Below are 25,579 nucleotides of genomic sequence, written 5' to 3'. Positions count from 1 at the left end.
ATAAAACCAATTTGTGCGTATGAGATTTCTGAAATGTCTTAAATTTTTGCAGCTTAAAATTTTCATAAAAAACAAACACAGCAAGAATGCAACGTGTGAACATAGCCTAAAATCAGCTAGGACAGTGAATCTGTCCGTCAGTTATCTCGTAGTTGTCATTTAAGCAATTCCACTATATACTTAGTTCACTGGCTCCAGACCGGTTCTCTAATAGACTTTTATCATTCATTACGGAATGAAGAGTTATGCGGAATTAGGGCCGGAGCTGATAGTAATGTGCTAGGACGGGGTAATATTAGGGTGGTGGGAGAGGACGAGGACATGTAACCGGAAAGCTCAGGATTAGGGACACGTGCAGTGAAGGGTTAAGAGGCCAGTAATAGCAGTGTGTTGAGATGTAGCTAAGCAGTGCTGGGTTGAGCACCTCCCTTCCTTCCCCTTCAGCCCTGGGTGTTACTGCCTGTTGTTTTTGTTGCATTTTTAAGGTGGAGTGCGTTTAGGCAGCTGTGCCAGATGCACACCTCTCCCTCCCAGAAACCCCAAAACAAGTCTGTGGCCCCTCCCGGCCCTCCTCGCCCCTGTGTCTGCCCAGCTGTGCCGGTAGCCCGATAGCGGGGAACTGGCATGAGACCTGGCAATGTGAACTATATGAGCGATCACCCGGATGCTGCATTGTAGCCTCCAGTCCTAGGGGATGTTCACATGAGCACTCCTGCAATAGATTAATATTAATTGAGAAATATATAGAGATATAAGATGGGTCATTTTTTGATTCCATATTTTTATCAGGGTCCCTGGGATTTGTTCCCCTTTGCATGGTACTGCTCTATATGACTACGGCTGTGTTCCCACGATAAGTATTTGAGGGTTTTTTGTCTGCACCTATTATGTAAATTCGGTTACATGTGGTTTTTTATTCATTACATTTTTTAGCATTTTTACATGCGTATTTATCACATTTTGACCCTGCAGTTTTTGTCACTTTTTGTTCTGTTAAATATTTATAAAAAATATTATAATATTTATAAATAAAAAAAAAAAAAAAAAAAAATCAGGTTCCTCGCATCATGTTCTCATTCACTTTATGCAGTATTAGCCCTCTGTGTCTGTACTGCTACATACTTAGGCTGATAACTGGTTCATGCAGCTTTACATGAACACCCGAGCCTTACACTATGGCCGGTCCGAATAACTAAAGCAATTGTTACCATCCACCTCTCGTGTCTCCCCTTTTCCCCATAGTTTGTAAGCTTGCGAGCAGGGCCCTCACTCCTCCTGGTATCTGTTTTGAACTGTATTTCTGTTATGCTGTAATGTCTATTGTCTGTACAAGTCCCCTCTATAATTTGTAAAGCGCTGCGGAATATGTTGGCGCTATATAAATAAAAATTATTATTATTATATTATTATTAGATAAAGCTGCTGTGATTTGCTTCTCTTTGATAACACTTTACTGATACAGTGCGGGTTACAGCATTTTTTAGCGCAGTTCTAAAACAGAAATCCACTAAAAAGGCATGTTGGTTTTTACCTGTGGATTTTCCACATTTGATGCAAGTCTACGCGGAAAACCTGCAGGGAAAACTCAGTGTACCCGCAAGGGTTGACATATTGCTGATTTCACCGCAGGTCAGTGTCAGGGGCGGATTATAATAGGGTCAATCTGGGCGGTAGCCCAGGGCCCAGTGGTGTGGGGGGCCCTGGGCTACCGCTCAGATTGCCCGCCGCCATCAGGGCATCACTGCCCCGACTGGCGTATGGGCCCGGTGGGCAGAGGGGGCCCGCATCGGTCCCCGTCTCGTCTGCTCACCGGGCCCCTACCGGCGCTGCGGCAGTTTCACCTATTGACGTGCGGGCGCGCGCTATGTTCTCAATCAACCCAAAAGACTCATAAATAACAAAGCTTTAATATTTTTGGAAGTTGGAGTGCTTTTTTTTAGATTTGGCTATCTTAGGAGGATATCTGTTTGTGCAGGTAACTATTACTGTGCAGAATAATAAAAACCAAATATAATCCCATCTCACTTGTTTTCACCAGGTAAATCACTATCACTGCACAAAATTTAGAAATAAACATTTCTGACATGCAAAAACAAAACCCCCAAAAATTAGTGACTAATATAGGGATCTTTCTTTATGATGACACTCAGCAGCCTCCATCCATAGATTCTGTGAGTTGCTTGATCTGTTTATGATCAACATTGCGTGCAGCAGCCACCACAGCCTCCCAGACACTGTTCCGAGAGGTGAACTGTTTTCCCTCCCTGTAGATCTCACATTTTATGAGAGACCACAGGTTCTCTATGGCAGGGGTCCCCAACTCCAGTCCTCAAGGCCCACCAACATGTCATGTTTTCAGGATTTCCTTAGTCTTGCCCAGGTAATAATTGCATTACCTGTGCAATGCAAAGGAAATCCTGAAAACATGACCTGTTGGTGGGCCTTGAGGACTGGAGTTGGGGACCCCTGCTCTATGGGGTTCAAATCAGGTGAACAAGGGGGCCATGTCATTATTTTTTCTTCTTTGAGACCTTTACTGGCCAGCCACGCTGTGGAGTAGTTGGAGGCATGTGATGGAGCATTGTCCTGTATGAAAATCATGTTTTTCTTGAACGATACCGACTTCTTCCTATACCACTGCTTGAAGAAGTTGTCTTCCAGAAACTGGCAGTAGGTCTGGGAGTTGAGCTTCACTTCATCCTCAACCCGAAAAGGTCCAACAAGTTCATCTTTGATGATGCCAGCCCATACCAGTACCCCACCTCCACCTTGCTGGCGTCTGAGTCGGAGTGGAGCTCTCTGCCCTTTACTGATGCAGCCTCTGGCCCATCAAGAGTCACTCTCATTTCATCAGTCCATAAAACCTTTGAAAAGTCAGTCTTAAGATATTTCTTGGCCCAGTCTTGACGTTTCTATCTTACGTTTCTTGTTCACAGGTGGTCGTTTTTCAGTCTTCCTTACCTTGGCCATGTCCCCGAGTATCGCACACCTTGTGCTTTTTGCTACTCCAGTAAGGTTGCAGCTCTGAAATATGGTAAAATTGGTGGCAAATGGCATCTTGGCAGCTTCACGCTTGATTTTCCTCAATTCATGGGCAGTTATTTTGTGCCTTTTTTGCCCAACACGCTTCTTGCGACCCTTTTGGCTATTTGCCATTAAACGCTTGATTGTTTGGTGATCACGCTTCAAAAGTTTGGCAATTTCAAGACTGCTGCATCCCTCTGCAAGACATCTCACAATTTTGGACTTTTCAGATCTCTCTTCTGACCCATTTTGCCAAAGGAAAGGAAGTTGCCTAATAATTAAGAACACCTTATATAGGGTTTTGATGTCATTAGACAACACCCCTCCTCATTAGAGATGCACATCACCTGATTTAATTAATTGGTAGTTGGCTCTCAAGCCTGAACAGCTTGGAGTAGGACAACATGTATATAAAGTATCATGTGATCAAAATACAACTTGCCTAATAACTCTGCACACAGTGTATAAAATGCTTTTTGCACATGATTACACCGCCATTTTTAATGAACAATTGCATCACTAACAACGCACTGGGGGCAGTTTACATGCTAAAAAAGACCTGACAGTTCCCTTTAATAATGCTCATGTCTTTATTATCTCAACTGTCAGCTTTAGCAAGGCTGGTTATAAAAAAATAGAGGGGTCCCCACTTCGATTTTTTTTTTTAAAGTATTTAAATAATGAAAAGAAATGGTGTGGGGTCCCCCCCATTTTTGACAACCAATCAAGCTAAAAACATCGGAGTGGGGACCCCTCTGTTCTTGATAACCAACCATGTTGAAGCTGACAGCTGAGGGTTGCAGCTAGAGTTGAGCTAATTTGTCCAGGTTCCCTCTTCGGGAAGTTATAGCACTTGCCGAATAAGCTGCAGAGGGACCCTGGCATCCTGGAGTGCGCTGGTCGATCAGCAGATCAGCGTAGCAGCTGCATGTGTCGCGGCTGTGTCACAGCACATGCATGGAGAGCCCAACAAACAGGCTCTCCATGCATGTTCTGTGACTGTGAGACAGCCGCAACACCTGCAGTTGCGGTGCTGATCAGCCGACACGATCCAGGAAGCCCGATTCCCACTGCGGCTTTTTTGGCAAGCTCTATAGCTTGCCGAATAAGAGGGAACCTGAACAAATTCGCTCAACTCTAGTTGCAGCCCCCAGCTGTGAGTTTTGCCTGGCTGGTTATCAAAAATGCAGGGGAACCCACACCATTTCTATTTAGAGAGCAGGTGGTGGCTGATGAATACTCCCATCAACCGCCGCCTACGCTTGCAGTTATTAGCAGCTGCAGCTGATGGGAGTAGTAGTCCCATCAGATGATGCCAGTGACCACAGGTAAACTTTTTACCTCCGATCACAGCTGCAGGCTCACGCTGTTATTTTACAGCATGGGAACCGTGGCTCTCTGACTAGCGGTAATGATTTTACTGCCGATCAGAAGCGGTGTTTGCCACGCTGTCATGAGCATGACAGCATGGCAAACGCTGTATGTTCGAGACCCCCATTCAAGTGAATGGGGTCCGGGTACTGTTTGCGCACAGTGTGTGCACAGCCTCTTTAAACCCCAATGAAGCTGTCTTTTTCCTGAAGCGGGCTTGCCTAGGAACACCTCAGAAGGTCCACCGGGTGGTCCAAAATGAACACTGATTTAATTATAAATCTCAATTTATTTGATGTAATAATCTCATCTTTTTCTCTAATACACTTAATTAAAAATTTCCTGTCGTTGTTCAGTATTGTTTTTTTTTTTTTCTCTCTTCTACCAACCTCCTGTTTGATGACGTTTCGTTTCAGAACGCCCATTGCATGCTGGGATACTCAAACAAGACTTCACCAGGGGCAGAGGCTGTGATCAATACCGCCAGTTTCTGTCCCCACCCTGAAATGAAGCATCATCAGTGACGGCCGTTTTGTGGCTGGGCTAGTCTAGTTGTCCTTGTGTTACAAGAACAGTCACTCATTTGAATGGCCGCTCTGTAATACCACATTTCCCTTGTAGTTGCCTCTTCAGGGTAAATGCCTTGCTGGCTGCTGCTTTTTCTTTGATGTCAGTGGTTAGCACTGTAGTCTTGTAGCGCTGGGGTCCGGGGCTGAAATGCCACCAAAGCCAACATCTGCAAGGAGTTTGTACGTTCTCCCCATGTGATGATGATGTCTGTAAAGAGCTGTGAAATTAATGACACTATATAGTTAGTAAAATAAATACAAATGAGACAATCCCTTTAATAATCCACCACAAAATCCATCAATGGCTAGTACCTGTATGCCACACCTTCATACTTGTCAACTCACCTACTTCTTACCTGGTGACCCTGTAACATCTCTCCAAGCTCCTGTAACCCAACAGGTAACACTTAATAAAGATCAATATAGGGAGAATCTCTCAAAGCATATAACTTTATTTACAGGTTGCCATCTGGGATATCAGCTAGAGAGTGACAGACCCCACACTACACATGGAGAGCAGGTGGAAATGACAAACCCTGACTACACATGTAGGGAAAGTAGAGTGACAGATCCCACACTACACATGGAAGGGAGGTAGAGAGTGTAGACCCCATACTACACATGGAGATCAGGTGGAGAGTGACAGGGGCAGGCAAACTAGGCATTTGCCTAGGGCACCTACTCCCCCAGGAACCACCAGCCAGTGGCCTGCCGCTAATAGCAGCATACCACATGGGTGCTATGAGGTCTGTGAGTCGGGGGGGCCCGATGCCAGCGCCAAGTCCACCCCAACTCATTTGGCATCCAACTATATCAGCATCATAGGTGCCAATACAGTTGAAAGTAATGATGGAGGAGAGAGCATCAGATGATGCTCCCTCTTCCATCATTCCCCCTCTGCTTCTGATGCAGCAGACGCGATGACGTCACTCACTTCATAGCGCCACACTGTGCCAAGCTGTGAAGCTGCTGAGTAGATGCATTGCAGAGATGGAAGCAGCAGGGGATTGAGGAGATTTATTTTTAAATCAGTGAATACGTGGAGTCCATAATACTGGAGGACTATGGGGGCTGCATTATACTCTATGGGGGCTGCATTATACTCTCTAGGAGTTGCGTTATACTCTATGGGGGCTACATTATACGCTATGGAGCTGCATTATGCTCTAGGAGGCTGTATTATACTATAGGGGGCTACATTATACTCTATAGGGGCTGCATTATACTCTATGGGGATTGCGTTATACTTTATGCACTCTATCTGGCTGCATTATACTCTATGAGGGTTGCATTATACTCTATGGGGCTGCATTATACGTGATGGGGCTGCATTATACTTTATGTACTCTAAGGGGGCTGCATTATACTCTATGGGGCTGTATTATACTCTGAGGCTGCATTATACTTTATGAGGCTGTCTTATACTCTATGGGGCTGCATTTTTTTTTTGAGGCTGCATTATACTCTATGGGGGCTGCATTATACTCTATCAAGGACTATGGGGAGTACATTATACTATATGTACTATATGGGGCTTCATTATAGTCTATGAGGAGTGTATTATACCATATGTAGGTCTATGGGGTATGGATCGCCCCCACGTAAAGGCAATGGGGTACTCGGTACCGGGTCCTTCAGTTCCCTCAGCGAGGATGTCACGGTGGCCCGACCCGGACCGTGGCCCTATGACGGGCGCCCAATAAAAGGCAGAGTTCGTAGATAATGGGAGTGTTCGTGACGCCACCTGTGGTATTCGGTCAGAGTGACCGACGCTGCTTAGGGGTCTGCTGGGGTGATGGAATGGCAGCTAGATGGTATACCTTCCCACAGGTGAAGTATATCCCCAGGGCTTCCCAAAAGTGTAGATGATGATGGTGAATGGTGCAAGGTGCGGTGAATAACGAGGACACAATGGGTGCAGTCTCCTCACCTTTACTGAAGGCTTCAGCATCCACAGTCCAGAGTGCCGGATGACAGGGTTGGCAGGGTCCGGCCGGTCTGATGGCAATTCCAGAGTCCCCTTATCCAGGTGGAAATCAGTAGCCTTCCCCTTGCGCACAGTAACGTAGTAGGTCCCTACTTGCATTAGCTACCATAAGGTCCTCACTGTGGTTACTTCTCTCTCTCTGTCCCCCAGATGGATAGGACAAGCCCGTATGATGGTGGTGGCCTGAGGCTATTTTATAGGGACCCTAGTGACGCCCCTCCTCCGCGATTGCCACCGTGTCTGCTTAGGTGTTTAGGTCAGACAGCCAACTTGGAATCGACTGCCCTGCCGGTCTCTGAAGTAAAGCATAGAGTCTATTACTCCCTCAGTGTTCCGGCCACCGGATCTGCGCTTCAGATGGAGGCAGCCTGCTTCAAGCTGGTCTCCCACTGATGTTTCACTCCTGTTGCTATGACTTCTGTGCTCACTCACTACAGCACACTTCCTTTCGTGTCCTTTCTTAGGAGGCTGCCACATGGGTTGCAGGCGCAGCTCCGTGTCCTTCTTTCCTACTGAGCCACTGATGTTCTTTCTTTTTCCTCTGTCTGCCTGACAGGAATTCCCTGGGTCGAGCCCAGTCTGCTTCTCTCCCTCTCCTTCCGACTCCTGACTCACTCTCCCTTCAACTGACTGACTTCCTAACCAACCCACCAGTTTTACCCTATGTGAGGAGTGGCCTAGTGAACAGAACCCTTAGCTCCCCCTGGTGGACCGGTGTGTGAAGTGTGTGTGTGGCTGTGATACCTGGCAGGGTGAACTCCTTTGGTGCCATCCGACGTAACATCACTCCCCCTGGTGGAAGAACGACATTACTGCAATGACCAGAACTCTGGGGCGCTGCAGGTAGATTATACTATGTGGAGGACTACGGGGAAGATTATACTATATGGAGGACTATGGGGTGCATTATACCAAACGAGCAAAAAATGCTTCCTATTCATCGAGTGACTGGATTGTTTATGCCGGAACAGAAATCATTGTTCTCAGCAACACTTTGCCTGATGAAAACTGCAGATATGCTGCTGATATCATGATACTGTCTGATGACAGATTGATCTACTAGTGATCATTCTATGCCCCTCATTCTTCCTCGGCCGGTGTAAAGAGGCCGCGAAACAAGCGTCGAATGACTTCAATATTGTCGATCACGCTCGTTTAACGGCCTGAACTCAGTGCATGTAAGTACAACCAAAATGTTTGTGTGATGGTGCAATATGTTAGTATTTGGGTCCTACTTTAAACTTTTGCCCAGGGCCCCACTTTGTCTAAAACAAAACACTGCATGTAGGGAAGGTAGAGGGTGACAGACCCCCCACTACACATGGACGGCAGGTAAAAGTGAAAGACCCTGCGCTACACATGGAGGACCACTTGCTCCTGCTTCATTCAGATGCCCATTTTTCAGATTCATGTTCTATCTGATTTTTTCATGGATGGATCATGTACCCATTATAGTCTATGGAGCTATCCACACATCCATTTTTAATTTGAGTCATGGATCAGACTCGTCAATTCAAGCTAATGGGTTGGTGAAAAAAATGAACAGCACACTGATGCCATCTGTTTATAATATGTATCCTGTTACAGTTTGACGGGTAGGAGAACATTTAAGTTTTTTTGCATATGAGAAAAATTGATGCTACTGTATACTGATAAAAACTGATATACTGACCAAAAGTGAGTGAAAAATGGATTTGGTATACTGGTGAACGGCAGTCACGTACGAGAATAAAGCAGAAGCCTTAGGCTGTGTGCACACGTTTTCGCGTTTTTTTTTCCGCAGTTTTTCCAGATAAAAACGCTATAAAACCGCAAAAAAACGCATACAATAAGCATCCTATCATTTAGAATGAATTCCGCATGTTTTGTGCACATGATGCGTTTTTTTCCACGAAAAAACGCATCGCGGTAAAAAACGCAGCATGTTCATTAATTTTGCGGGTTTTTTTTGCGGATTTCCCACTACAAAATGCATTGGGAAGTGTCCGGAAAAAACGCGGCAAAACCGCGGCAAAAACGCATGCGGTATTCTTGAGGATTTCTTGCAGAAAATGTCCTGTTTTTCTCAGGAATTTTCTGCGAGAAATCCTGAACATGTGCACGTAGCCTAAGCCATATTTATTCTGTGTTTTTCTAACCAATGTTATATATTTTGTTATACTTGTTGTCATACTTACTATGTTACGTATTTAAAGCCTGATGAACCTTTTTGATACGCACATCGCCCTAGAATTAGGGGGACTTTAAGATAAAAAGTAATATTACAAATCCTAATAAGTAAATAAGGTAATGTAATAGTCGTAATAGTCAGAATGTCTACGGTAAACCACAACATTGTGAGATCTGGGTGAGTTGTGCCAAATGACAAACTATGCTGCATTTCGAAAAAACCCAACCCTGCTACCTCATATCCCAGACTTGACGCTTATTATTACGAGGAAGCGTATAGTCCAAGAAGTCAGTGTTCCTCTTCTCGGGCTTACACCCATATCTCATAAAGTAGGAATTTCCACAAGACTGGCGCTATGTGGGCTCCTTTTGTTCTGTCGCAGTCCTTTTCCTGGTGTGGACCTAGACTTAGCAGGCGGATTTTCATTACTAGGAGTGTGTGGGGTCACAGTGTGATCAGGTCCTGTGTCTGTGTGTGGGGGGGAGGAGGAGGAGGCAGCTGCAGGGGAGAGGCTGAGTGCTCTGTAAATATATGTTTATGAAAGTGTCAATGTTGACTGGTCCAAGCCTCCACCCAAATCCACCCTCCACCCTATGGGCAGGAGCTGCCCTGCCCCACCCTGGTGTGTAGAGTGCTGCTGATCAGACCTCCTCCCTGCCTGAATTCCCATCCCTTAGAGGCTTGTCCCTAACCTTGAGGCTGCAGCAGCCACACACTGGTGTGAGACACAGCTGAGAGAGCGCTGTACACCAAGCTTATTACTGGAGTAAAGGGACTACTACCCAAACGCGTCATATATCAGATCCCCTGTGCCCCCTCCAGCCTTGGATTACAGTAAGTCTCCAATTCTTTATGCTCCACTACACTAGTTTGGTCTTTACTGCCACTTCTCAGGTGCCCCGGTCAATCTTGGGGTGACTTGGGTCCAAGTGATTGCTCTTGGTTTTAGGGAATGGGTTGTCAACCGGATGACAGGCGCCTCTTCTTTTTTTTTGCTTTTGGATGAAGAAGACCCTATTGGGATAATCAGAAGAAGAGCTGAGTCTGTGCTGGCACTCATCACCTGGTTGGCTGTGGTGGGCACCATTCCCAGGACAAGCTAAACTTACTGTCAGCTGATTGAGCGCTGGCCACACATTGGTCTCTACATTTTCCACCAGGCTGTCTTAACAAAAAGGCTGATTGATGGGGACATTAAAAGAGCACACAGTGCCAGTCAGTGGTCCGGGACCCTCTGGAAGGAGGTACAGAAAGCCCTTGTCACTGAGAGCCATGAGATGATTGGCATTAGCCAACGATTAGCTGTCTTAGAAAGCCAACTTTCGAACACACGGCACTTTATACCGTAATAATGTTACAGTGGACGATATGGACAAGCTGGGGTTTTGGGGGAGAAAGGATCAATATTTTGGGGGTCTTTGTTTTCTAGTTTTTGGGGTGTAAATTGAGATTGAACATTCAATTTTATGAAATTTATCCAAAGTCGGACATCTCTTTAAGTTACACTTTATGGATCTGTGGTTTCTTTTCCTTTTCATCCTGTGGTATATATGCCTTTTATGGTTCTATACACCAAAGTCGTGGATGTGATGATTTTTTTCATAAGCTATGACAACACAGAACCAGATATACATGCGTTCCTGCTACCAACACAGTCGGAGAAGCTCAGTTGAAATCCTTCGAATGCCCAGGAATTTTATTTATATTTTGTTTTTATTGTATTTTTATTTAGTACAGTGTTTTGTAATCGGATGAGTCGTCGTCAGACATGATTCACCTGATTGAATAATTCTGCTGTGAGTCGTCACAGACAATCCCACATGTATCAAATCTGTTGTCTCGTTGCCATTGGGGGGTCATGGATAAGTGTCGCTAAAATACTTGTGAGAAATGGAAAATATTGAGTCAGTTCTGGGATTTCTTACACTTTGTGTCAATCAAATAGAAATGGACTTCTAGGGGATGGTCTTCTCCAAAAAAAAAACAAAGTTGGCTAGTATTCATAATAAATGGTGGAACTAAAACTTTGCTACAGGATATCTGGTCTGGGTAAAGGGTCTTCTCAAAGAGGTGGTCATCTGGAGAGGTTTAACGATGATTGTATGTGGTGGGCTTATCAATTCCAACAACTTGTCTTTTTTCTCCATTTGGGTTTTTACGTGTCATTTTTTCATTTTCTACATGTTCTTTATATGGAGAGCTGAATTCTTCATCTACTGTAATTCTTAGGAGCTGAACGTTCCCTGTAGTGCTTTATAACCCACAGATGGCACTCTGTGATCTAAAATAGGTGCTGTGCCAAATTATAATCCCAGCTCTGCTGCATCTGTGCATAAGTGTTGGAAAAAAAAATGTCGCCATAGAGAAAGTTTTCTTGGAATGTTATCGGCGGGCACTAATCATATATACATTTATTAACACGTAGCTCCAGATAACCAGAGATTATTATGTGTGCACAGCTGCGGGGAAAAGTTTTTCAGTTCCGTATGCTCGTACATTAGACGTGTCTGTTCATTGTATATTATATAGAGTAGTCCTAACTGTTTAGTCACTATGCCCACCTGAGGTCTGTGACACCGGGGTGCCCCATAATGTCACGGATCTGTGTGCTGTGACACCAGGGTGCCCCATAATCTCACAGATCTGTGTGCTGTGACACCGGGGTGCCTCATAATGTCATGGACCTGTGTGCTGTGACACCTGGGTGCCCCATAATGTCACGGATCTGTGTGCTGTGACACCAGGGTGCCTCATAATCTCACAGATCTGTGTGCTGTGACACCGGGGTGCCTCATAATGTCATGGACCTGTGTGCTGTGACACCAGGGTGCCTCATAATCTCATAGATCTGTGTGCTGTGACACCGGGGTGCCTCATAATGTCATGGACCTGTGTACTGTGACACCTGGGTGCCCCATAATGTCACGGATCTGTGTGATGTGACCCCGGGGTGCCTCATAATATCTTGGACCTGTGTACTGTGACACCTGGGTGCCCCATAATGTCACGGATCTGTGTGATGTGACCCCGGGGTGCCTCATAATATCTTGGACCTGTGTACTGTGACACCTGGGTGCCCCATAATGTCACGGATCTGTGTGATGTGACCCCGGGGTGCCCCATAATATCTTGGACCTGTGTGCTGTGACACCTGGGTGCCCCATAATGTCACAGATCTGTCTGATGTGACACCGTGGTGCCCCATAATATCACGGATCTGTGTTCTGTGACACCGTGGTGCCCCTTAACGTCACAGATCTGTGTGATGTGACACCGGGGTGCCCCATAATGTCACGATTCTGTGTGCTGTGACACCAGAGTGCCCCATAATCTCACAGATCTGTGTGCTGTGACACCGGGGTGCCCCATAATGTCATGGACCTGTGTGCTGTGACACCTGGGTGCCCCATAATGTCACGGATCTGTGTGATGTGACACTGGTGTGCCCCATAATATCATGGACCTGTGTGCTGTGACACCAGCATGCCCCATAATGTCACAGATCTGTGATGTGACACCGTGGTGCCCTATGATGTCACAAATCTGTGTGCTGTGACACCGTGGTGCCCCATATTGTAATGGATATGTGTGCTGTGACACCAGCGTTCCCCATAGTGTAACAGATCTGTGTGATGTGACATCGGGGGGGGCCCATAATATCACGGATCTGTGTGCTGTGACACCGTGGTGCCCCGTAATGTCACGGATCTGTGTGATGTGACACCGGGGTGCCCCATAATGTAATGGATATGGGATATGTGTGCTGTGACATTGGCATGTTATGGATCTGTGTGCTGTGACACCGGGGTGCCCCATAATGTTATGGATCTGTGTGCTGTGACATCGGCGTTCCCCATAATGTCATGGATCTGTGTGCTGTAACACCGGCGTTCCCCCATAATATCACGGACATGTGTGCTGTGACATCGGGGTGCTCCATAATGTCACGGATCTGTGTGCTGTGACACCAGCATGCCCCATAGTGTAACAGATGCCCCATAGTGTAACAGATCTGTGTGCTGTGACACCGGCGTTCCCCCATAATGTCACGATTCTGTGTGCTGTGACATCGGGGTGCCCCATAATGTCACGGATCTGTGTGATGTGACACCGGGGTGCCCCATAGTGTAACAGATCTGTGTGATGTGACACCGGGGTGCCCCATAGTGTAACAGATCTGTGTGCTGTGACACCGTGGTGCCCCATATTGTAATGGATATGTGTGCTGTGACACCAGCGTTCCCCATAGTGTAACAGATCTGTGTGATGTGACATCGGGGGGGGGGGCCCATAATATCACGGATCTGTGTGCTGTGACACCGTGGTGCCCCGTAATGTCACGGATCTGTGTGATGTGACACCGGGGTGCCCCATAATGTAATGGATATGGGATATGTGTGCTGTGACATTGGCATGTTATGGATCTGTGTGCTGTGACACCGGGGTGCCCCATAATGTTATGGATCTGTGTGCTGTGACATCGGCGTTCCCCATAATGTCATGGATCTGTGTGCTGTAACACCGGCGTTCCCCCATAATATCACGGACATGTGTGCTGTGACATCGGGGTGCTCCATAATGTCACGGATCTGTGTGCTGTGACACCAGCATGCCCCATAGTGTAACAGATGCCCCATAGTGTAACAGATCTGTGTGCTGTGACACCGGCGTTCCCCCATAATGTCACGATTCTGTGTGCTGTGACATCGGGGTGCCCCATAATGTAACAGATCTGTGTGATGTGACACAGGGGTGCCCCATAGTGTAACAGATCTGTGTGATGTGACATCGGGGTGCCCCATAGTGTAACAGATCTGTGTGATGTGACACCGGGGTGCCCCATAGTGTAACAGATCTGTGTGATGTGACATCGGGGTGCCCCATAGTGTAACAGATCTGTGTGATGTGACATCGGGGTGCCCCATAGTGTAACAGATCTGTGTGATGTGACATCGGGGTGCCCCATAGTGTAACAGATCTGTGTGATGTGACATCGGGGTGCCCCATAGTGTAACAGATCTGTGTGATGTGACATCGGGGTGCCCCATAGTGTAACAGATCTGTGTGATGTGACATCGGGGTGCCCCATAGTGTAACAGATCTGTGTGATGTGACACCAGCGTGCCCCATAATGTAACAGATCTGTCTGCGCCAGCAGGCAATGACTGAACCATGGCACCACTTTGTGCGATGTTGTAATGACTAAAAAAAGAAGACTGCCCTCAGCCTGCCCTTCACTCTTGCATGAGCAGGACAGTGGTGGGAACAGATGTTGCCATATCCTTCACTTTTTGCACAATGTCTGTGCCTGGCTAGTCTGATAATTCGGGCCATAGCCCAGCAGTTGGTAGCCACCTTCTAAGCATCTTTATTACACTCAGGCAATGGTTGAATGGTAACTCTACTTTATTGGGGCCAAATTAGTTTTTATGGCTTAGAAAACAGTAGCACAGGAAGGAGAAGAAGCTGGAGACCAGATCATTATTTTGGCAGAACTTGTGGAAAGTTTGAGCTCAAGTCTTGCAATTTAGAACTGAAGCTTTTTTATGTTAAGGTGGTCTTCATTGCATCTAATAGCAATGTGCCTTTATAATGACAAGTGACCAATGTCAATCGGATTCATTGTGGCAAATGACACCAACGTAACAATCTCCAGCGCAGCCATTACTATACCGCCATCAATAGGGAAAATCTGCACCAAAAAGGCGAGTTTCCGCACCAGATATTGGCATGGTGCTGATTATAAAGAACTCAAAAGCCAATTTCAGGACCCCAAAAAATGCAGCATGTGGATGCGACTAATTAAAATGTGCAAATGTAAAATCTGCCCCAACAGGAGATGAATTTTGTTTTGGTTTTTCGGAACATGGATGGATCCCAAAAGAAGGGAACATATATAGAAAGGATGGATGCTTCTCATCTCTACAGCTCTGTGTCCACTAAAAAAAAACTGCAGGTAAACCAACTTGTGTGAACTTAGCCTTACCCAAGATGATCTGTGGCACTGTCATCTCCATGCACCTAATTCTACTTGCATACCAGGAATACATGAATGTCAAGGACACATATTATTCTTTTCCAATTTGATAGATCGCCTTTTTTATTTGTTTCTTCCAACCGGTCTTGTTCACGTGTCGTTAGTTGCTAAGGCCGCAATGCTTTGCTTCACTGCTGTAGCTGTGACAACTTCCAAGCTACACTGACTGCTGGCGCTATATACATTAATGTATGGATTACAGTGTGTGCATAGCCGGTAGGTGTTATCTGACGCTCCGTAAATTCTGACATAATGATATATTGCACTGACACAACCTGTGCTTGTATTTTGTTCACCTGTAATATCAAAATGCTTCTGTAAATAATTTTCTCTAATTGGCTTGTCATCTGGTTTGATGGATGATATAATACATAAAATAGTATTTTTTAATAAAGGTGAAGTCGAAAGTCGAGACTTGACCCTATTATAGCTGCATTGTAAAGTTGTAGAATACTCCAATTGAGTTTTACGGGCAGTAATAAAGCACCCATACATGTTTATGAGTCATTTCTGTATCGCCATATGCCCCGGATTTCACAAAGAGGATCGAAAACTTTATGAATCCTTCAGAAAAACAATAGGATGGCTTATTCCATCAGGTCTAGTAATATACAGGCATTCTCATACTTTAGTATTTCTTCTTGGGGAGTCTAACCCCATATCTGTTCATTAAATGGCGGACAGGAATCGTTGGATGGAGCTCAGTGTTCTTGTATATAGTGATCAAAAATGGAAATCAATTTTCACTTTTGACCCCAAAATGGATCATTATATAGAGTGCTGTTAGATCACAGCCCAAAACTTGAGCAATGAAAGGCTTTGTTCACATGGAGCTGAGGTGTTCAAAAAGTAGTTTTTCAAGTAGAAACCACGTAATTTTTTAGATTATGAGCAAATTGTCTTTTTCAGGCAGGCCCGCTTGGAAATCCGTCTAAAAAAAACAACCTAAAAAGCTAAAAAGACTGAACATATGTATTTTATATGTAAAAACAACTTGCTTTTCACATGTTAAGTCTTTAGAATGTCATTTAACCGCTTGAGGTTTCAAAAGACACCAAGCAGTTAAAAAAAGTGACCTGACCGTTCTCCTGAACTAAATTAAATAAAGAAGTCTATTGGGAGCCCAACAACACAGACGGAAGACTCCAGGTGGAGTCCGAGCATGAACCGCTAATGCACGGAATGGCTGCGGGTCTTCCAACTGGACCACCACCCCTTCATATATTTCTACCAGGCTGTCACGCTCAGATCGGGAGACCCGCAGCCAGTCCATGCGTTGTTGTCTGAGATCAGACCGATTGCCACAGATTTTTGCATGAGCACTAAGTGTATGTGCACACAACGGCTTTTCTGGTCAGGCAGACCCATGAGATTTTCAAGCACAAACCATTTCATTAAGCGACAGTGGTTTTTTGTGACATCTTTTGTACTGCCATTTTCCGGATATTTTTTTAATGCCATTCAAAAATTAAGAAACCGTTATCGTTTTTCTTTAGAAGTAATACTGGCAAAATGTGCAAAATGGCAACTGGGCGTCTTTGGGGCGTTTTTTGAGTTTTAAAATTGACTTCTATTATAAGGTAGAGAGCATCCTTTAAGCGGAAAATGTCTGAGCAGATAAGACACTGAAAGGAGAGAACAGCAAATCGTTTTTACATAGAAATGTATCTGTTCATTCTTTTGAGCGTTTAGTTAGCGCTTTTTCAGGTGGGCTTCGAAGTTGACCCAACTGGAAAAGACGTTGTGTGCACATACCTTTTTGAGTTTTTGGAGGTTTTTTTTCTCTTCCTACGGCCTTATTCAAATGTCAATTTTTCTCATACAAATGCTCTCTGTTTTTCACAGATACCACTCTTACCTATGATATTCTATGGGGTAGTTCATATGTCCCATTTTTTTCTCAGACTGAGTGGTCAGCACAAAGCAGAGTGTCTTGTCCGATATTGTTTGCCAATGGAAGTCTATGGGTCCATGAAAAAATTGGACAGCACTCAGATACCATCCATGTGCTGTTCGTATTTCACTATTTAATAAAAGTGTGAGAAGCCTGCATTATATTTTATTTTTTTTAAACGAGAAAAACTGAGAAAACTCTGATGGTAAATACTGACAATGACCAAACTCTGACTAAACTCTTATTGTTTTGCTTATCCATTATATTCAACAACGCTTTACAGTCATCATCATCACTTTCCCCATTGAGGCTCACAATCTAAAGTCCCTATCAGTATGACCTTGGGATGTGGGAGTAAACCGGAGAACCCAGAGGAAATCCACGCAAACACGGGGAGAACATACAAACTCCTTGCAGATGTTGTCCTTGGTGAGATTTGAACCCAGAACTCCAGTGCTGCAAAGCAACGATGCTAACCACTGAGCCACCATGCTGCCCTGATCAAAAACACTGATGAAACCCTAAGAGAAAAATCACGTCTAAAGGGGGACCCAAAATGGTATTGGAAGAGATTTATTTTTCCTGGAGCAATTTTTGCAGACTTTTCATTTGACAATCCCTAGCTTGGAGTAGATTTCAACGAGATCCGCTTCAAAGAAAGGGCATTTACTTTTTCTCCAATTTTTTTTAATCAAAACTTCTTCAGAGAAAAAAACCACCAAAAAAACTCATCTTATGAACATCAAAGTGAATTTTCCCTAGAACTAAATAGGAAGGGTTTTCCAAACATTTTTGAGGAGGACTTTGGAGATGTTCCACTCCCAAAAACTCTGTATGAATATAGCTTTGGACTACCATCATAAAATGATATAAATAGCTATAAATAGTCTAAAAATCCCATCAGCTGAAACTGAGTATGATGGTAGAATATAGGTCAGGGCGATGCTCCTTCAGGTATGATCTGGTCGTTAGTCATTCGCTCATTTCGACTATTTAATGTAGATTGCGGCCCATCACCTTGTATTTGTAAACAGGGCAGGACCTGCCTATAAAGCCCTTGTTTTTCTTCACACCCACTGAGCAAACACCTCCACCCCTGCTGCTGTATGAGATGAGTGCAGCTGCTCATGAATATTGCTCAGCCAGGGCTGACTGCAGTCTCTCTGTGCTTTCTCCCCTGCTAAGCCAGAAGAGCTGTTTCCTTTTCTTTGTTTCAAGGCTGGAGTTTGCGTCATACATTCCAAATGGCATATGTGTGCTCTTTCCTGTTTCAGATCACGGGTCCTGACCAAACCTCTGTCACAGCCCCAGCAACTCCCAGTCCCCACCCTGGGATCCATCACCTCAGCTCACCAGTGTTTAACCCTTTGTCCATACCCAGTGAGACTTGGATCTGACCACATGCAACTTCTGAAGGTGGTCTCTAGGTTCTCCTCCTGTCTACGTTGGTTTTCTTCCACATTCCAAAACATACTGATAAATTACCTCAAGTTTGAGATGGCGATATTAGATTGTAAGTCCCAATGGAGTATAGGAATGGATACTTCAGATATTTTGCAATGCTGTGGGTTTCGTCGGTGCCACATGAGCAGCTGGAAAAAGAATCGGCACGCGAACGCCAAACTCTCCCATGCACTTGCATGCTCAAGAAAAGGGTTGGACAATGAAACCCAACATGATAAATCCTTCTTTTCTCCCATATATAATCTGTCAGGGGCGAGTTTGGAGGCTAATATTCACACTAGATTAGTGTAGCTGAAATCATCAGGTTTGGACGATTTTGAGCTAATGTGAATCGGGCCTATTTATGTCCTGTGACGGTCACTGATCAGGACTATGGTTGTGATCCACTTCTGTTGACTAGTATTACTACGCCATAGGTTCATTTACCTGGCCCAGTAATTATTTTAACTCTTAAGATACAATTAGAGAGGGTGATATCGGACCATTATCAAGTGATAATCAACTATCTAGAAGTCCTTCTGTCCAGGCTCGGACTGTCCCATAGGGTAACAGGGGAATCCCCGGGTGGGCCCCTGTGCAGATCTGGGCCCCCAACCCCACTGTATGGGCAGTACCTGGCATAATTCACATGATTTACTCTGTACAGAAAAAAGCAGCATATCATTATTCATTAACCAAACTGCTCAGTTTATTATTATGTAGAAATATAGGTAAATTTGTGAAGTATAATAATTGTATGCAGGTGAAAAGTGGGCCCCCAAAGTCAATGTTACTGTTGGGTCCTTGGCACGCCGGTCCAACACTGCTTCTGTCATCATTCAGCATCATATTATAAGCAGCATGTCCCCAGTATACTCGTGGAAATATGTTGCCGATAATGGTGAATATAATGTCGATGTAAACGATCTCATCACCTAATGAGAGTTTTTATTGATCGTACTGTTAAACGAGACGACAATCTGACTGGGACACGCGGATGATTATCAACTTGTCTAAATGGTTCCTTAGAGAGTCAATTTTGATGATGATAAACCATGATGATTCTTTTGCTAAAACTGAGATGGGATCCAACAGGAATATAAAGAATTGGCTACTAGGACAATCTATCAAATCTGTATTTCACAGTCCCAGTATGGACCAAGATAGAAAGCCTAGCCACATATCTGCTGAGTCTGACCATGGTCTTTACTGGGACCATGAGTCTGGTCTAGTTCTTCATGATACTGTGATGGATACTTGAGATATTAGGGCATTGCATTCTGAACATTTCTTATACACAATGCTATTATGGGGTGTCTTCCTTTACCCAGAGTAGTGACTCTGATAACAAATTAGATTTCTATCCTGTTTTTGTGAAACTTGCCGTATGTATAAATGTGGCAGTAATACTGTATGGTGATATGTTGTGATTTATTACAGAATTGCCGAGAACACAATTTCCTCATTTAACAAGTGGGCACAATAATCGAGCTATTATAAAGATATGGTTTTGTTGTGTTACCACAATTTACTCCCACTTCGAAACATCTTTTCGGATGTAACAAAAATGTAGATTAGTTTTCGTTTCATGCCCTAACAAATAAGGGAAGAAATGAATTTTATGGACTATACTTGTCATTTATTAGGGTGTTACAGGACAATTTGGGAGAGGAGCAACCAAGGCAGCTCAGCCAGTCTATATATTCCTCTTCAGATCAGTAGGCAGGATACGATGACGCCAATAGATGTCATTGAATGATATGGCCAAGAATTGTGTAATGTCTATGGGGAACATTACGGCACAATGCTTTCTGCATAACTACGGCATAAATAGTCTGCTATGGGCCCATACAGAACATTGGTTCTCATTGACTCGTCTAGAAAAGAATGGTGGCATGTTCCATTGGACATGTATCACAGAGGTGTTCTCCTACGTCAGAGCATTGTTACAAGGGGAGAATATAGTGTTTATACTGCAACTGTGTACGGATCTGCCAAGAATCTTTCGTTAAAGGATCCTTTGACAACTCCTATCAGGGATTGGACTTATTGGGTCTTTTTTTTTTAACTTTCGAGATCAGCTGTGCCAAACATTCTCTAGAAAGTTATGGAGACTTTATTTCAGCCTTATGTCCTGTTTACACTGGATGACCAGAATTCTCTGCACACAGAACAAATGCTAAACCGAAAGTTCTGTGCCAACAGGGTATCATCATCGTCATCGGCAGCACACCTCCTGTTTACACGGGATCATATACTGTGGAAAATGATGATTTTAGTGCTAGCACTTACGATCCAGTCACCCAGTGAACGATCATTTCGCTTGTTTATCAGATGATTGTCAGCATATTTATACAAGCCAATAATGAGCTTCAAATATTGGCTCATGCATTCACATGTAGCGACCATGCTGGAATATTATTTTCTTGTTGTTGCAACCACGGCAAAAAATTAACTAACTTTCCGCCACTTTCCAAAATCGTGGAAAAAAGGCAAAATGACCACAAGGTGGGAACGCAGAGTGGGTTAAGACCTGTTTTTGCTGCACACATTGTGTGCCAAGACAAGTTCTTAAGAGATTAGTTTGTAAAAGAAAGCTTTGCACAGTACTTCCCCTCTCTTTAGGATATGAACTCAATTTTGGTCCCAAGTGGTTCCTTACTTCTCATTTTTAGTATCTAATTGTGTCTTTGGCTAAAAAGTGTCCAGTTTGAATGTAGCCCTATGGATACTGCAGGTTCATATTGATTGTAGTTGGGAGATTTCTAAATTTCCCCTCGATTAGCTTTATACCGAAGTCCCCACGGTACTTTACAGGTACGTGTATAAATGTCATATATTGTGGGAGATCCTTCCAATGTGACATAAGAATTTGGCCCGAAACTATGACATATTACTCACAAATATCATGAAAAACAAACATCTGAGGGACGTGCAATGTAACAAGGAAATTGACACATGTAATAATCGAGGACGTTGTCAGAAACTGCACATTCAGGGGAAACGAGATCACAACACAGGACTTTCCCTGGAAACTATGGACAGTCGACCGGGTGTAGAGTAGACGTGAGATTTCTCCAGCTCCACCACCGGCTTCTGTATGATTGCTCCTTCAGAATGTTCCGCCAGCCCGGAAATCTTCACTTTCTCCAAGTCTGATCACATTTCCAGGTCATTGGTATTTGGCTGCCCTCCTCATTGACTATAGCCAGGCTCACAGTTAGGACATCCTTCGTTATTGTGTTCTGCAGACCTGCCATCTTCTTACTGGTGATCAGAAAAAACCAACAAACGTATTACAATAAGGAAATTTAGTGGAAACACTTTTCTGTGGGTTTACACACCAAAATACCCAATAGCAATCTGCTTTTTTGCTGTTGTTTTATACATTTTTCCCTTTTCTATGTATTTAACACTTTTTATGAATTTTTTTATGTTTTTTTTCTTTTTTTTTATAAATTTTGTTAAAAAAAAAAACACTAGGATTTTGTACTTAAAAATGCAATTGCATTTTGACATGCATTTTTTTGCAGGCTCCCCAATACAATCTGCAGGGTAAAAAAATGCACCAAAAAGGCTCAGTTCATCAGCGCCATTGAACATCCAGTGGATATGACTTTTTTTAATGAAATCACATCCACTCTGCATTAACTGTTATATCCAACCGCTTTTCTGTATTATTAAAATGCAATGTCGCTACATGGACGCTGACTTGAACAATCTCCATAGTGGTCAGTTTGTTAAAGGGGTACGAAAGCCACTGCTATCTCCATTTTGTCTATTGTTCCCGATTTATCTTCATTTATTTCCAACTAGGAGAATACAATGGATAACTTCATTTTGAAATAACTGAACATAATTTTCCAAAATCCGATTTTTCACCCTGTGTTGTCCATAGGGCATATGGGAGGGGATCTGCTTGTGACCTTCTACCCAAAAAAAAGAACTGGAAGTTGCATGTGAGTGGCTGCCATGTATCGTTAGAATAACCTGTTTATTACCTGAAACTAGAAATAAAATATTTTTTACAACTGTTTCATAGCTTATCAGTCACATTACTGATCCCCAGACTGGCACTTTCCCTTAGACCAAACGTTTCAGCCATCGCCCGGGATCAATGGCAACACTCCCCGTAGACTGCGCTGTGCCAAGTCATGTAATTCTTCAATCAGTGGCTGCATTATCACCTGCCGCACTGAATAAACTCTCGGCTCTTTCTTTTATCATAAAATATACAAGAAGACATTGCTTGTAGGTCAACAGCGCGCGCTATGTAAACTCTGCCATTAACCACCACAAAAACCCACTCGTATCCATCCTACGTTCACTAAAAATAGAAGCCTAATTGCTAAAACATTGTATTTGCTTGATATGAAAGTTTCACAAGTTATAAAAACTCCAGATGACCTCCCTGCTTCATTCATTCTGCAGATCTCAAGTGGATTAGATTAAAAGTGGCATTCCCATCTCTAAGATCCTACCCCAATATATAGAAGATGTAATAATGCTAACAATATTTACAAATATTAGAAATGTAGCATAGTTCTCCTGATTTACTATGTCACTTACCCCATGTGCAGGGCATTGCAGATTAGGTATCCATGGTTACAACCACTAACGACTAATAACTAACTGTCACTATATGAGTGGACCTAATTATGGATATTTGATCTACTGAAATGTAATGCACATGGGGTGAGAGACGTAGCGAATCAGAAGAACTATACTACGTTTCTAATATTTGTAAATATTGTTATCATTATTACATCTACTATATATTGGGGTAGGATCTTAGAGATGGGAATACCACTTTTAAACTAATCCACTTGAGATCTGCAGAATGAATGAAGCAGGGAGGTCATCTGGAGTTTTTATAACTTGTGAAACTTTCATATCAAGCAAATACAATGTTTTAGCAATTAATTGGAGGTATTTGCTAATATTATTATTACACCTACTACATATTGGAATAAGATATTGAAGATGGGAATACCTAAAGAAAAATCTAACAAAAGGCAATAGATCTACGGAGATTATTTTTTTTTTTTTTTTTTTTTTATTTTTTTTTTTTATTTGATAAAAGCTGCATTCAAAAAAATCTTCCCATTACTGAGTGACAGTGGGTGCTTCTAGAGTTCTATGAAGAGGGGAGAAGTTAGAGGCAGACACAGACTTTCTGCTGCAAGTTCTCCTGATACCACACTTACAGTTCTCCATAGAATGTTATAAGCTCCAACCGTCCTCTCCTATCACATCAATGGAAAATCTGGATCCCATGAATTGAGAATTTTGAAAAAAAAAAAAGTCCAGGAGGAGAAAGAAGCAGATTTCTCTGATAAGATGTAATACAAAGTCTCTTATTTTTATGTATGCTATAGATTTCCTCTATAAACTGGCTATGCACCTTTGATGACTCTGGAGGTGTGCGCCCAACAGTGACCATACTCAGGATGGAGGCCTAGACAATAGGTCTCCATCCACCCCAGCTACCATTGGAAAAAAATGCAGAGGATTTACAAGGGGTAAACGAGGACGCTACGACATAGGCTATAATACATTCATAGGCTGTAAAATGTATTCAACAACGAAAACGTCTTCAATTAGTTTCACGGGTTAAACAGAGCAACTCTTCCTAGATGTGACCCTTGTGGGAGAGGAAAGAGGAAAAGGGAACCATGTAACTGAGCAGGAAAGGAAAAATCCTGCCTGGATTCCTCAGGAAATGTCTCATACTCCCTGCTGTTTAGGCTCCACATTTGTTTTCCTACCCTGGGCGAGGCTCCTCGAGCGCTGCCCCTTCACCTCCCCTGGTGCAGACAGTGTTCATGAGGAAGTACTTTACAGAAAGAGGAAGAATATAGATTTAGGAGCGCTGACTTTTGCAGCTTTGTTTTTTTCTTTTTTTTGCAACTAACTATATTTTTGTGCTTTTTTTAACTCTTGTAACAGCTGATGCAAGTTTGTGCTACAGCCATGGCTGCCTGGTGGATGTGGATGTTACATAAACTGACGATAAGAAAACAGGAGTAGAAACAGAGCAAAGAGAATAGTGCAAAATATATTTTATTGTATCACAAGCAGGTATATTTATATATTTTGCACTATTCTCTTTGCTCTGTTTCTACTCCTGTTTTCTTATGGATTATATGGAGCTAGTTTGCTTTTTCGGTTGTGGGTTTTTTCAGCGCTATCTAGTGCTTTAATTTACCTGCTGCTATGTTGCCTAGTTTGGTTATTATAAACTGACGATAGTGGTTATTATGGAATGTACTGTACATAAGCCGATCATAAATGGGCGGATATCTCACCCACAGCAGCAGGTGAGATACATGCCCAATGTGGAGCCTGAAACCACAAGTAGGCTGCACTGCCAGGGGCATATGAGCATGGCGTGCAGATACACAGCCCACATTATCTCCACCCTAACACTTACAAAGTCACTTTTTGGAATATGGCAAACCAAAGCAAATCTTTAAATGGTCACTCTCTTTATTATACCAGTAGTAACATATTATTTATGGAAGGAAGTGAATCTTCACCCTACAGGAACTCATGTTGGGTTGACATATTGCCATTTTTGGCTGAGCAGCACTCAACCACCCAAGAGTCCACTCGAGAACCATCTGGCAAGCACAGGTCATGCACATGCTCATATATGCTTCACCTGTTCTTCCTGTGAAGCCAAAAGAACTTGTGTAAAATCTGTGTACCAGTACAATGTGCCTATAAAGAAGAAGAAGAACATTTCAATTTATAGGCAGAGAAAAATCTCTCATGAACAACAGTGCAGTGTGTGGCTTACTGTTAAGAGTTTCTGTCTTCAACACCATAAGTCTAAAGTTTGAGTCCTGTCAAAGAGGTGTTACAAAAAAAAAAAACAATTAATTACACGTTCAAAGGCGCCAACTAAATGGGCCCACAGGATCCTTTGCAGCCGAGTTGGCTGCACAAAGGGTACAGCCAAAGAAATGAGCTGAAACATAGATTGGTCAACATCTGATGTGTAAGAACGCCTTCACACTGTGGCCATTTCACAGACAAACCCCCCCAAAAAAAACAAAAAACAAAATGAGCATATACGCTG

At 43.5% G+C, this 25,579-nt stretch overlaps 1 protein-coding gene across 2 annotated transcripts in view; it reads left to right on the top strand.

Moving 5' to 3' along the window:
- The first annotated feature begins 9,782 nt into the window (after positions 1-9,782).
- The window catches only part of KLF3 (KLF transcription factor 3), a 65,979-nt gene continuing 50,182 nt past the window's right edge, over positions 9,783-25,579 (top strand). Inside the window, exon 1 of one of the 2 annotated variants that reach the window (XM_069744612.1) lies at positions 9,783-9,955. The gene's annotated coding sequence lies outside the window, so the exon portion shown is untranslated. The remainder of the gene's footprint in view (positions 9,956-25,579) is intronic. The other variant, XM_069744613.1, reaches the window with a different exon arrangement.

The sequence above is a fragment of the Ranitomeya imitator genome, chromosome 1, assembly GCF_032444005.1.
Source record: "Ranitomeya imitator isolate aRanImi1 chromosome 1, aRanImi1.pri, whole genome shotgun sequence".
Taxonomy (NCBI): domain Eukaryota; kingdom Metazoa; phylum Chordata; class Amphibia; order Anura; family Dendrobatidae; genus Ranitomeya; species Ranitomeya imitator.
The sequence above is the reverse complement of the archived record's forward strand: the minus strand, read 5'-3'. Positions and strand labels throughout refer to the sequence as shown.